The following is a 10,875-nucleotide window of genomic DNA, read 5'->3' as shown; positions in this document are numbered from 1 at the left end:
TCATCAGCAAACTTAATGATGGTGTTGGAATGACGTGCGACCACGCAGTCATGGGTAAACTGGGTGTACAGGAGTGGCACGCACCACTGAGGGGCCCCCATATTGAGGGTCAGCGTGGCTGATGTGTTGTTACCTACCCTCACCACCTGGGGGCGGCCCGTCAGGAAGTCCAGGATCCAGTTGCAGAGGGAGGTGTTCAGTCCCAGGGTCCTGAGCTTAGTGATGAGCTTGGAGGGCACTATGGTGTTGAACGCTGAGCTATAGTCAATGAACAGCATTCTCACAAAGGTGTTATTCTTGTCCAGGTGGGAGAGGGCAGTATGGAGTGCAATAGAGATTGCATCATCTGTGGATCTGTTGGGGCGGTATGAGAATTGGAGTGGGTCCAGGCTCTCTGGGATGATGGTGTTGATGTAAGCCATGATCAGCCATTTAAAGCATTTCATGTCTACAGATGTGAGTGCTACGGAGCGATAGTCATTTAGAGAGGTTACCTTGGTGTTCTTGGGCACAGGGACTATGGTGGTCTGCTTGAAACATGTAGGTATTACAGACTGGGTCAGGGAGAGGTTGAAAATGTCAGTGAACACATTTGCCAGCTGGTCAGCGCATGCTCTGAGTACGCGTCTTGGTAACTCATCTGGCCCCGCGGCCTTGTGAATGTTAACCTGTTTAAAGGTCTTACTCACGTCGGCTACGGAGCGTGAGATCACACAGTCGTCCAGAACAGCTGGTGCTCTCATGCATGGAGAGTACGACCCTGCCTTACACAGGAAGCGGCACAGGTCCTAATCCAGGCACTTGTCATCTCCCGTCTGGATTACTGCAACTCACTGTTGGCTGGGCTCCCTGCCTGTGCCATTAAACCCCTACAACTCATCCAGAATGCCGCAGCCCGTCTGGTGTTCAACCTTCCCAAGTTCTCTCACGTCACCCCGCTCCTCCGCACACTCCACTGGCTTCCAGTTGAAGCTCGCATCTGTTACAAGACCATGGTGCTTGCCTATGGAGCTGTGAGGGGAACGGCACCTCCGTACCTTCAGGCTCTGATCAGTCCCTACACCCAAACGAGGGCATTGCGTTCATCCACCTCTGGCCTGCTGGCTCCCCTTCCTCTGCGGAAGCATAGTTCCCGCTCAGCCCAGTCAAAACTGTTCGCTGCTCTGGCACCCAATGGTGGAACAAGCTCCCTCACGACGCCAGGACAGCTCCCTCACTCACCACCTTCCAGAGACATTTGAAACCCCACCTCTTTAAGGAATACCTGGGATAGGATAAAGTAATCCTTCTACCCCCCCCCCCCCCCCCCCCAAAAAAAAAAAAACTATTGTAAAGTGGTATCCCACTGGCTATCCCACTGAATGCACCAATTTGTAAGTCGCTCTGGATAAGAGCGTCTGCTAAATGCTGTAAATGTAAATGTAAAAATGGTTCAGTGTTGCTTGCCTCGAAGTGAGCATAGAAGGAATTTAGCTCGTCTGGTAGGCTCGCATCACTGGGCAGTTCGCAACTGGGTTTCCCTTTGTAATCTGTAAAAGTTTGCAAGAACTGCCACATCCGACGAGCGTCAGAGCCGGCATAGTAGAATTCGATCTTAGTCCTGTGTTGACGTTTTGACTGTTTGATGGCTCGTTGGAGGTCGTAGTGAGATTTCTTATAAGCCTCCAGATTAATGTACCACTCCTTGAAAATGGCAGCTCTATCCTTTAGCTCAGTGCGGATGTTGCCTGTAATCCATGGCTTCTGGTTGGGATATGTACGTACGGTCACCGTGCCGATGACATCGTTGATGCACTTATTAATGAAGCCAGTGACTGATGTTGTAAACTTCTCAACGTTATCGGATAAATCCCGGAACATATTCCAGTCTGTGCAAGAGAAACAGTCCAGTAGCTTAGCATCCGCTTCATCGGCCCACTTCCATATTGAGCGCGTCACTGGTACTTTATGTTTGAGTGTTTGCTTGTAAGCAGGAATCACAATGATAGTTATGGTCAGATTTGCCAAACGGAGGGCGAGAGAGAGCTTTGTATGCGTTTCTGTGTGTGGAGTAAAGGTGATCTTGAGTTTTTCACCTTTAGTTGCACAGGTGACATGCTGGTAAAATTGAGGTAAGACGGATTTCAGTTTCCCTGCATTAAAATCACCAGCCACTAGGAGCGCCAACTTCGGATGTCCACTCTCTTTTTTGCTTATGGCCCTATACAGCTCGTTGTGTGCAGTCTTAGTGCCAGCATCGGTTTGTGATGGTAAATAGACAGCTACGAAAAATATACATGAAAACTCTCTTGGTAAATAGTATGGTCTGCAGCTTCTAACTCACGAAAGCAAAACCTTGAGGCTTCCTTAACATTAGAGATCGCGCAACAGCTGTTGTTAACAAAGAGACACACACTTTCCCACTTACCCTTACCCGAAGCTGCCGTTCGGTCTTGACGATGCATAGAAAAACCAGCTTGACTCCTAGAAACATAGGATATTACAGTTCTTCAGGTGCCATTGATAGGATAGTCTCAAAGTTTCCAGTTTGTTCTCTAGTGATTGTACGTTCGCCAATAGAAGGGATGCGGCTTATTAACTCGACTGACGTATCAGGGAGCTCGCTCGTTTGCCTCTTGTGCAGTCTCTTCCTCTTTTGAGTTACGGGGATTAGAGCCAGGTCAGGAATGAGCAGTACATCCACAGCTGCCGACTCTTTGAAATATAAATCTTCATCCAAATCAAGGTTAGTGATCGCTGTTCTGATGTCCAGAAGCTGTTTTCGGTCATAGGAAATGATGGCAGAAATATTATGTACAAAAAAGTTTAAGATCAGCGTAAAAAAACACACAGCTATCCACTGCAGTTGGCCATCATACTGCAAGTTAACGCTGAAATTATCACACTGCTGGTTAACTCTAAAATGATCACACTGCAGGTTAACACTAAATTATCACATTGCAGGTTGAATAACACATTGATATATTGCAGACTCTTCATGACCTGCCGGGGCGGCAGGTAGCTTAGTGGTTAAGAGCGTTGTGCCAGTAACCGAAAGGTCGCTGGTTCTAATCCCCGAGCCGACTAGGTGAAAAATCTGTCGATGTGACCTTGAGCAAGGCACTTAACCCTAATTGCTCCTGTAAGTCGCTCTGGATAAGAGCGTCTGCTAAATGACTAAAATGTAAAAATGTAAATGAAATATATCCATGTCTGCAATGCATGTGGAGAGCAGGACTACTGGTGATGATGGAAAGATGACAGCGGACTGGACAGAGGGGTTAAGTATGTACAGTGCTTTCAGAAAGTATTCACACCCCTTGATCTTTTCCACATTTTGTTGTGTTAAAATGTTTTTCTAAATTTTTACAAATTAATAAAAAATGTAAAGCTGAAATGTCATGAGTCAATAAGTATTCAACACATTTGTTATGGCAAGCCTAAATAAGATCAGGAGTAAAAATGTGCTTGCAGACACCCTTGTGGAACGGTGCATACAGTGTTCTATGACAGTGTCATTGTCTCGTGTTCTTCCCACCAAAATTGTTGCTCTGCATTCTGAGATGTTCCTTATAACGTGTGCGCCCAGCTCATTTTTGTATTTGCCTAACTGCATTATTCGCCAGGAAAGGGAAACATTCTGCGAATATTGAAGCAATGCATCAACAAGGTGTTTCTGAGAATATTGAAACATTGTATCAACGAACGAGGCGGCTCTAAGAATATTGAAAAATGTTGTATCAACAAGAGCGCTCCGAGAATATTAATATTGCAACATAGCCAACGTGCAAAAAAATGTCCCCTTGCCTGCTTGTCTATGTCTGATGTTATTGTGTTGCCTACACAGCATTTGGGTGCTCATTATATACAAAAAAGCAGCTCTACTAAATAACTTAGCAATATTTAATGATGTTTTGCCAGCAAGATTGATCTGTTAGAATATCTCATTTTCATTCAGGAAGATGGACAAGCAAGACTGATAGAGTGAGAGATGGAAATGCATTATACCAGAGGCAGGTAGGCTACAGGTAGGGATGCAGGTAAAATACCAAGTTGTTCAGTTGTTTGTTTTCCTATCAATAGGCCTACATGAAACCAAAATTGCCCTAGCCTACTGGGTGAATAAATTAAAATAACAATTAGGCTTACAGCTATCACAACCTATATAATAGCAATAAAACAGCTTTTGGTTTCGAATGGTCACCAAAAAGGAGGGCTTCCCAACTCCCAATTAAATGAACCCCTGGTTATCAGATTATAACAAGGCCAAATTCAAATGCCGACATCAAATTCAAAGCAAACAGCGCACTGCCTAAACAGCTGACCGGCAAAGCAAATGGCACTGTCTCTGCCCTCTGCTTTCTAAAAGTGACAGAAAAGGTGCAGAGGCTGGCAGCTGCTATCCTAGCAATACTCTGCATGGTCCTAAAGCCAGCTCAAAAAGGAAAAAGCCATTGCATTTTAATCGGGATTGGAATTATTTTAGTCCACTTTTTGAAAAAGAATGCCAGTGCTGAAGACATGTACAGTTGAAGTCAGAAGTTTGCATACACTTAGGTTGGAGTCATTAAAACTTGTTTTTCAACCACTTTACAAATTTCTTGTTAAAAAAACTATAGTTTTGGCAAGTCGGTTAGGACATCTACTTTGTGCATGACACAAGTAATTTTTCCAACAATTGTTTACAGACTGATTATTTAACTTATAATTCACTGTATCACAATTCCAGTGGGTCAGAAGTTTACATACACTAAGTTGACTGTGCCTTTAAACAGTTTGGAAAATTCCAGGAAATTATGTCATGGCTTTAGAAGCTTCTGATCAAAGATAAAGATCGTACTTTTTGATCGTACTTTTTGGAGAAATGTCCTCTGGTCTGATGAAACACAAATAGAACTGTTTGGCCATAATGACCATTGTTATGTTTGGAGGAAAAAGGGGGTTGGCTTGCAAGCCGAAGAACACCATCCCAACTGTGAAGCACGGGGGTGGCAGCATCATGCTGTGGGGGTGCTTTGCTACAGGAGGTACTGGTGCACTTCACAAAATAGATGGCATCATGAGGAAGGAAAATTATGTGGATATATTGAAGCAACATCTCAAGCCATCAGTCAGGAAGTTAAAGCTTGGTTGCAAATGGGTCTTCCAAATGGACAATGACCCCAAGCATACTTCCAAAGTTGTGGCAAAATGGCTTAAGGACATCAAAGTCCAACAGACATTGGGAGACAAATGTATCTTTCAGCAGGACAATAACCTAAAACACAAGGCCAAATATACACTAGAGTTGCTTACCAAGATGACATTGAATGTTCCTGAGTGGCCTAGTTACAGTTTTGACTTAAATCTATGCCAAGACTTCGTAATGTCTGTCTAGCAATGATCAACAACCAACTTGACAGAGCTTGAATAATCTTTCAAAGAATAATGTGCAAATATTGTACAATCCAGGTGAGCAAAGCTCTTAGAAACATACCCAGAAAGACTTACAGCTATGATCACTGCCAAAGGTGCTTCTGCAAAGTATTGACCCCTTCAAATTAGTGGATTCAGCCATTTCAGCAACACCCATTGCTGACAGGTGTATAAAATCGAGCACACAGCCATGCAATCTCCATAGACAAGCATTGGCAGTAGAATGGCCTTACTGAAGAGCTCAGTGACTTTCAACGTGGCACTGTCAAAGGATGCCACCTTTCCAACAATTCAGTTTGTCAGAGCTGTAAGTGATGTTATTGTGAAGTGAAAATGTCTAGGAGCAACACCGGCTCAGCCGCGAAGTGGTAGGACACACAAGCTCACAGAACGGGACCGCTGTCCTCAGTTGCAACACTCACTACCGAGTTCCAAACTGCCTCTGGAAGCAACATCAGCACAATAACTGTTCCTTCGGGAGCTTCATGAAATGGGTTTCCATGGCCGAGTTGCCGTACACAAGCGTCGGCTAGAGTGGTGTAAAGTTTGCCACCATTGGACTCTGGAGCAGTGGAAATGCATTCTCTGGAGTGATGAATCCCGCTTCACCATCTGGCAGTCCGACGGACAAATCTGGGTTTGGTGGATGCTAGGAGAACGCTACTTGCCCCAATGCATAGTGCCAACTGTAAAGTTTGGTGAGGGAGGAATAATGGTCTGGGGCTGTTTTTCATGGTTCAGGCTAGGCCCCTTAGTTCCAGTGAAGGGAAATCTTAACGCTATAGCATACAATTACATTCTAGACGATTCTGTGCTTCCAACTTTGTGGCAACAGTTTGGGGAAGGCCCTTTCCTGTTTCTGCATAACAATGCCCCGTGCGCAAATTGAGGTCCATCTAGAAATGGTTTGTCGAGATTGGTGTGTTAGAACTTGACTGGCCTGCACAGAGCCCTGACCTCAACCCCATCGAACACCTCTGGGATGAATTGGAACACCGACTGCGAGCCAGGCCTAATCGCCCAACATCAGTGCCCGACCTCACTAATGCGCTTGTGGCTGAATGGAAGTAAGTACCTGCAGCAACGTTCCAACATCTAGTGGAAAGCCTTCCCAGAAGAGTGGAGGCTGTTATAGCAGCAAAGGGGGGACCAACTCCGTATTAATACCCATGATTTTTTTATGAGATGTTTGACGGGCAGGTGTCTAAAATATCTTTGGTCAGTGTATGTAAATGTGATTTTTCTGTATTTCATTTTCAATAGTTTAGCAATAATTTCAGATAACATGTTTTCACTTTGTTATTATGGGGTAGTGTGTGTAGATGGCTGAATTTTAAAAAAAATTCATTTTGAATTTAGGCTGTAACACAACAAAATGTGGAATAATTCAAGGGGTATGAATACTTTCTGACGGCACTGTATGTGTCCATGTTAAAATTGCACATAGTATTTTGTGGCTATATCTCTGGCTGAGGAAATTCTTCCTCAAAAACAAACATTTCATATACAGCTCACAGAGATTACTGGAAAGCCAAAATCAATCAGTGGATGGAATGACAACCACGAGGTGGTGGATATATTTTTTTACTTAGTATTTTTGATTTGCAGATAATGTCATTGTATTTCCTGCTGTTGAGTATTCCATCACAGACACACAGTGTCATATCTTCTGAGCCATGAGTTATTCAACAAGAGGCCTCTTCACTACAGAGCAGTACAGCCACGGTGTGGGAACAGTAATGGTAGCACCCGATGTATTGTGGCGGAATATATTTTCTAAACTTTCGAGACAATTTGATGGCAATGAGAGAGAAAGTTTACAATATCCAGCAAAAGCAGCTAAATCTCTACGAGCGAGGAAAGTAGCTAATCAACTGAGGGTTGTCTGTGTTCTGATGGGACTTGAGTCACAAACCAATCAAACAGCATTGCTGTGTTTCTGCAGACATACCCTTGTGGTCCTCTGTAGCTCAGCTGGTAGAGCACGGCGCTTGTAGCGCCAAGGTAGTGGGTTCGATCCCCGGGACCACCCATACACAAAAAAAATTATGCACGCATGACTGTAAGTCGCTTTGGATAAAAGCGTCTGCTAAATGGCATATTATTATTGCACAAAATCACTTCAGTCTCGAATAAACCGCTCCTCGGTAGGCTTAACCATGGACCTACCTGTAATGAAAGGCCTAGAGAAAGGCTTATATTATCACATTAGGCATATGTCTATTACAAGGTTTTGGACAAGAGATTTTTGAGTGTTTGCTGCTCTAACAACAGGGAAAATGTACTCTACATTGAAATCACAACAGAATCAACAGCTGCAATCACCATGTTGGGAACCATGTGTAGGCCAAGGCTAGCCATCATGCCATCCTGGTTTCCCACCAACTGTACCATACACGTGTCACAGTTTAACCTTAAAACGCTGTACCATTCTCCTCTCTGTCTCCTCTCAGACATGCAACATAGGAGGCAACATGAGGTCCTAATATGTCTAACATTCCAGGCCTTATTTTCCCTTAATGGAAACCGCTTAACAAAGTCAACCCGACGGTTCGGAGTGGAGAGCCTACCGGCAGACTGAGGCTATAATTGATGGACACTTGGCATGCTCGGTGCGCCTGGCGATTTGTCGAATCCATAAAAAGAGATGTCGAGGTAATTATGTTTGTCATGATATATTGAAAGCAGGAATGGGCGAGCTAATCAGAATACCTGACAGCTGTAGCGTGCAGATGCTAATCAGACCTCTTGTCCACGGCGATAAAATGAAAGCGGGTCATTTTAACAGGTAACAGCTGTTCGTGGCTAATTTGTTCAATTACGCGCAGAGGTTGTTTCTGGGGCCCTAAGGGACTTCCACTCCTCCTAGATGTTCTTTCTTTCTTCCTTCCCTCTCTCTTGCTCTCTCTTTCTGAGAACAAACAGAGAGAAAATCCACAGCGACTTAGCATTCTAAGCATGCAGCAGCAAGGGACGGCCCAGTTGATGACACTCTATTGATGTTGTTGTTGTTTCTATGATGGTAGCTCAGGTTGAGCAACAATCAAGAAGACATATGTATGTTTTGCAGTGCAACTGTGTTAATAAAAGGACACCATGAATAGAAATCCCTTGAGGACTTCGTTTTTTTAGAATGTGAAGATGTAAAACTGCTAGTGTGTGTACAGTCCTTGTCTTAACTGATGTCAAAACCATGTAAAGTTTATTTGAGATACGGCATGTGTGTTTATTTGTTTGTCTCTGTTACGTAGCATAAAGTCAGTGTGTGTTCTTGGGATGCAGACTGTACGAGCAGGTGTTCCCTCCATTCCTATCCCTCCCTTGAGGCAATGACGAACATCAAAGCCTGCGACATTGAAGCTCTGAGCCCTCTCTCTCTCAATCCCTTGGCTATGATCAGTACGAATGATATATCAATTTCATAGTGCTAGTGCTAATCGCACAGGAGGTGTGTGTGTGTACACGTGTGGTATGCACGTATGTGTGTGTACTAAAGACTATCGCTGTCTAATCCTCTCCCACTGATAAAGAACTGCTCTATGGATGAGAGTCATCAGTAGGGATCTATCCAAACAAACTAGTCTCTCTCTCGCTCAGTCCCGCTGCTCAGAGGGATTTGGCTCCTTGGTGATTCAACCTGCTAATGTATTTCTGTCAGTCAGGATGCTCTCTCCCATATGTCTCACCCAGCATTCATTGAGAAGTCCTGGCCAATGAGGTTAGATACGTAAAAGGTAATATGTATGATTACTCAGAAAGGATGAACATATTTGTATTAGGGTAGACTTCAATGCTATTCTTGTAAGGGATATAGACTGGATGAAGACACAGGGTTTCACAGGCACCTACTGTCTGCAGAGTGAACAGAATCAAACAACTCCATAAACCTCATATCCACACTGTCTGAAACAGGGACATGACTTGGTGTGCTTTCCTGTGAGCCCTCGCTGAGCTGCCCAACTCTGTGTGTGTGGGAGTAATCCAGCGGTGTGTACCTACAGATCAACAGCCTGCATTCTCAAGTCAGTGGAGCCGGAGTACAGCCAGGAGACATGACTCCTGGTGCTGCTTGGCTTGCTCATAAAATCTCCTATCAGTCTGGCAGCCTAAGCTTATATTTGTTGCTGTTGTTACTGTGCTAGGTGGAGGGTTGGGAAACTGACGGTATGCTCCGAAGGCTACTGTGCTGATAGAGGCATATGCAGGGGTGGAATGGGAAAAAATCACTCTAGGAAATGACCACTGTCATATCCACAGGCATTCAGCTTATAAACATTTTTGTATCATCTCAAAATGCTCCCCATGGGATTTTCACTTTGTGAACTGAACTCCAGTCACATGTGAGTGTGACTTTGGCTCTATTGGCTCTATTGACTTGGACCATGTCCACATATGCCGTGTTCACGTGCTAGCCGGAACTAGGAAACTCTGAAATGTCCGACTTGCGAACTGGTTGAATGCGGCACGTGTATAACTACAACCAGTTAGCAAGTTGGACATTTTTGAGTTTCCTACTTCCGACTAGTATTACATTAAGGCGGCAATATCGATCTTACTCCCAAAGACGCCACGCAAATGGATGTGGTTTTCTGAGATTGACCACAGTTTGAGGGATGTAGAGATTTAGTGATACAATAGTGCCCTCCTCTGAGAGAACTATGTACTGCACTTTAAATAAGGAACAGTATAAAAAAAACAACCCTCATCATATCATTGTAGCCCATCTGTCTCTGGGTTAATACAGTAGGTAGCCAATGTATAAGACAAACTATAAATGCAGGCATTGGGAAGGGTTTAAGCAAGATCCACCCACTGTGCCCAGGCAGAAAGACATACAGCACATCATCACTTATTTTTCACTTTTTAATGAAGGAGATCATTCGCTCTCAATCCTCTATAAACAATCACCATTAAACATCTTTCTTTCAATTAGAGTATTTACATATTAACAAGTGGCTGTGCAAAATGTATATTATATTTACAGAATATACTTCAGTTTTTCACTGAAAACTGTGTTCTATGATAGAAAATGGACAGAGGGAAAGGTGTGTAACAGTTGCCAGGGGCGATGGTATAAAAACATATCAATACTGATTGATTAGCAGAGAGAAAAATAATGTTGAGAAGAGAGAATTCATCTTCTATTGATAGACCTAACAAAAGGCCAACTGAAGTATGTACAGTTAGAAAGGTTTCATCAATATACATTATTTCATACACTACCATCCAAAACCTTAAGAAACAACCAATTAGTATGTGCATTCAAAAATATATTTAAAAAATATATATATATATAAAGTGGGTGTATCCCTCTGACCGACGGCTTGATTAAAAAACAGTCGGGGGGTGCAGTCCGTATTCAGTCTATTTTCTGCATTCTATCACACAATCATAAATAGGCTATCTATTGTCAACTTTGCCTCAACGTCTCAGTCTCACTTTGCATTGTTGCATCAACAATTAAATTACTGTAAATTATTT

Source organism: Coregonus lavaretus, assembly GCF_964263955.1.
Source record: "Coregonus lavaretus genome assembly, chromosome: 20".
Taxonomy (NCBI): domain Eukaryota; kingdom Metazoa; phylum Chordata; class Actinopteri; order Salmoniformes; family Salmonidae; genus Coregonus; species Coregonus lavaretus.
The sequence above is the reverse complement of the archived record's forward strand: the minus strand, read 5'-3'. Positions refer to the sequence as shown.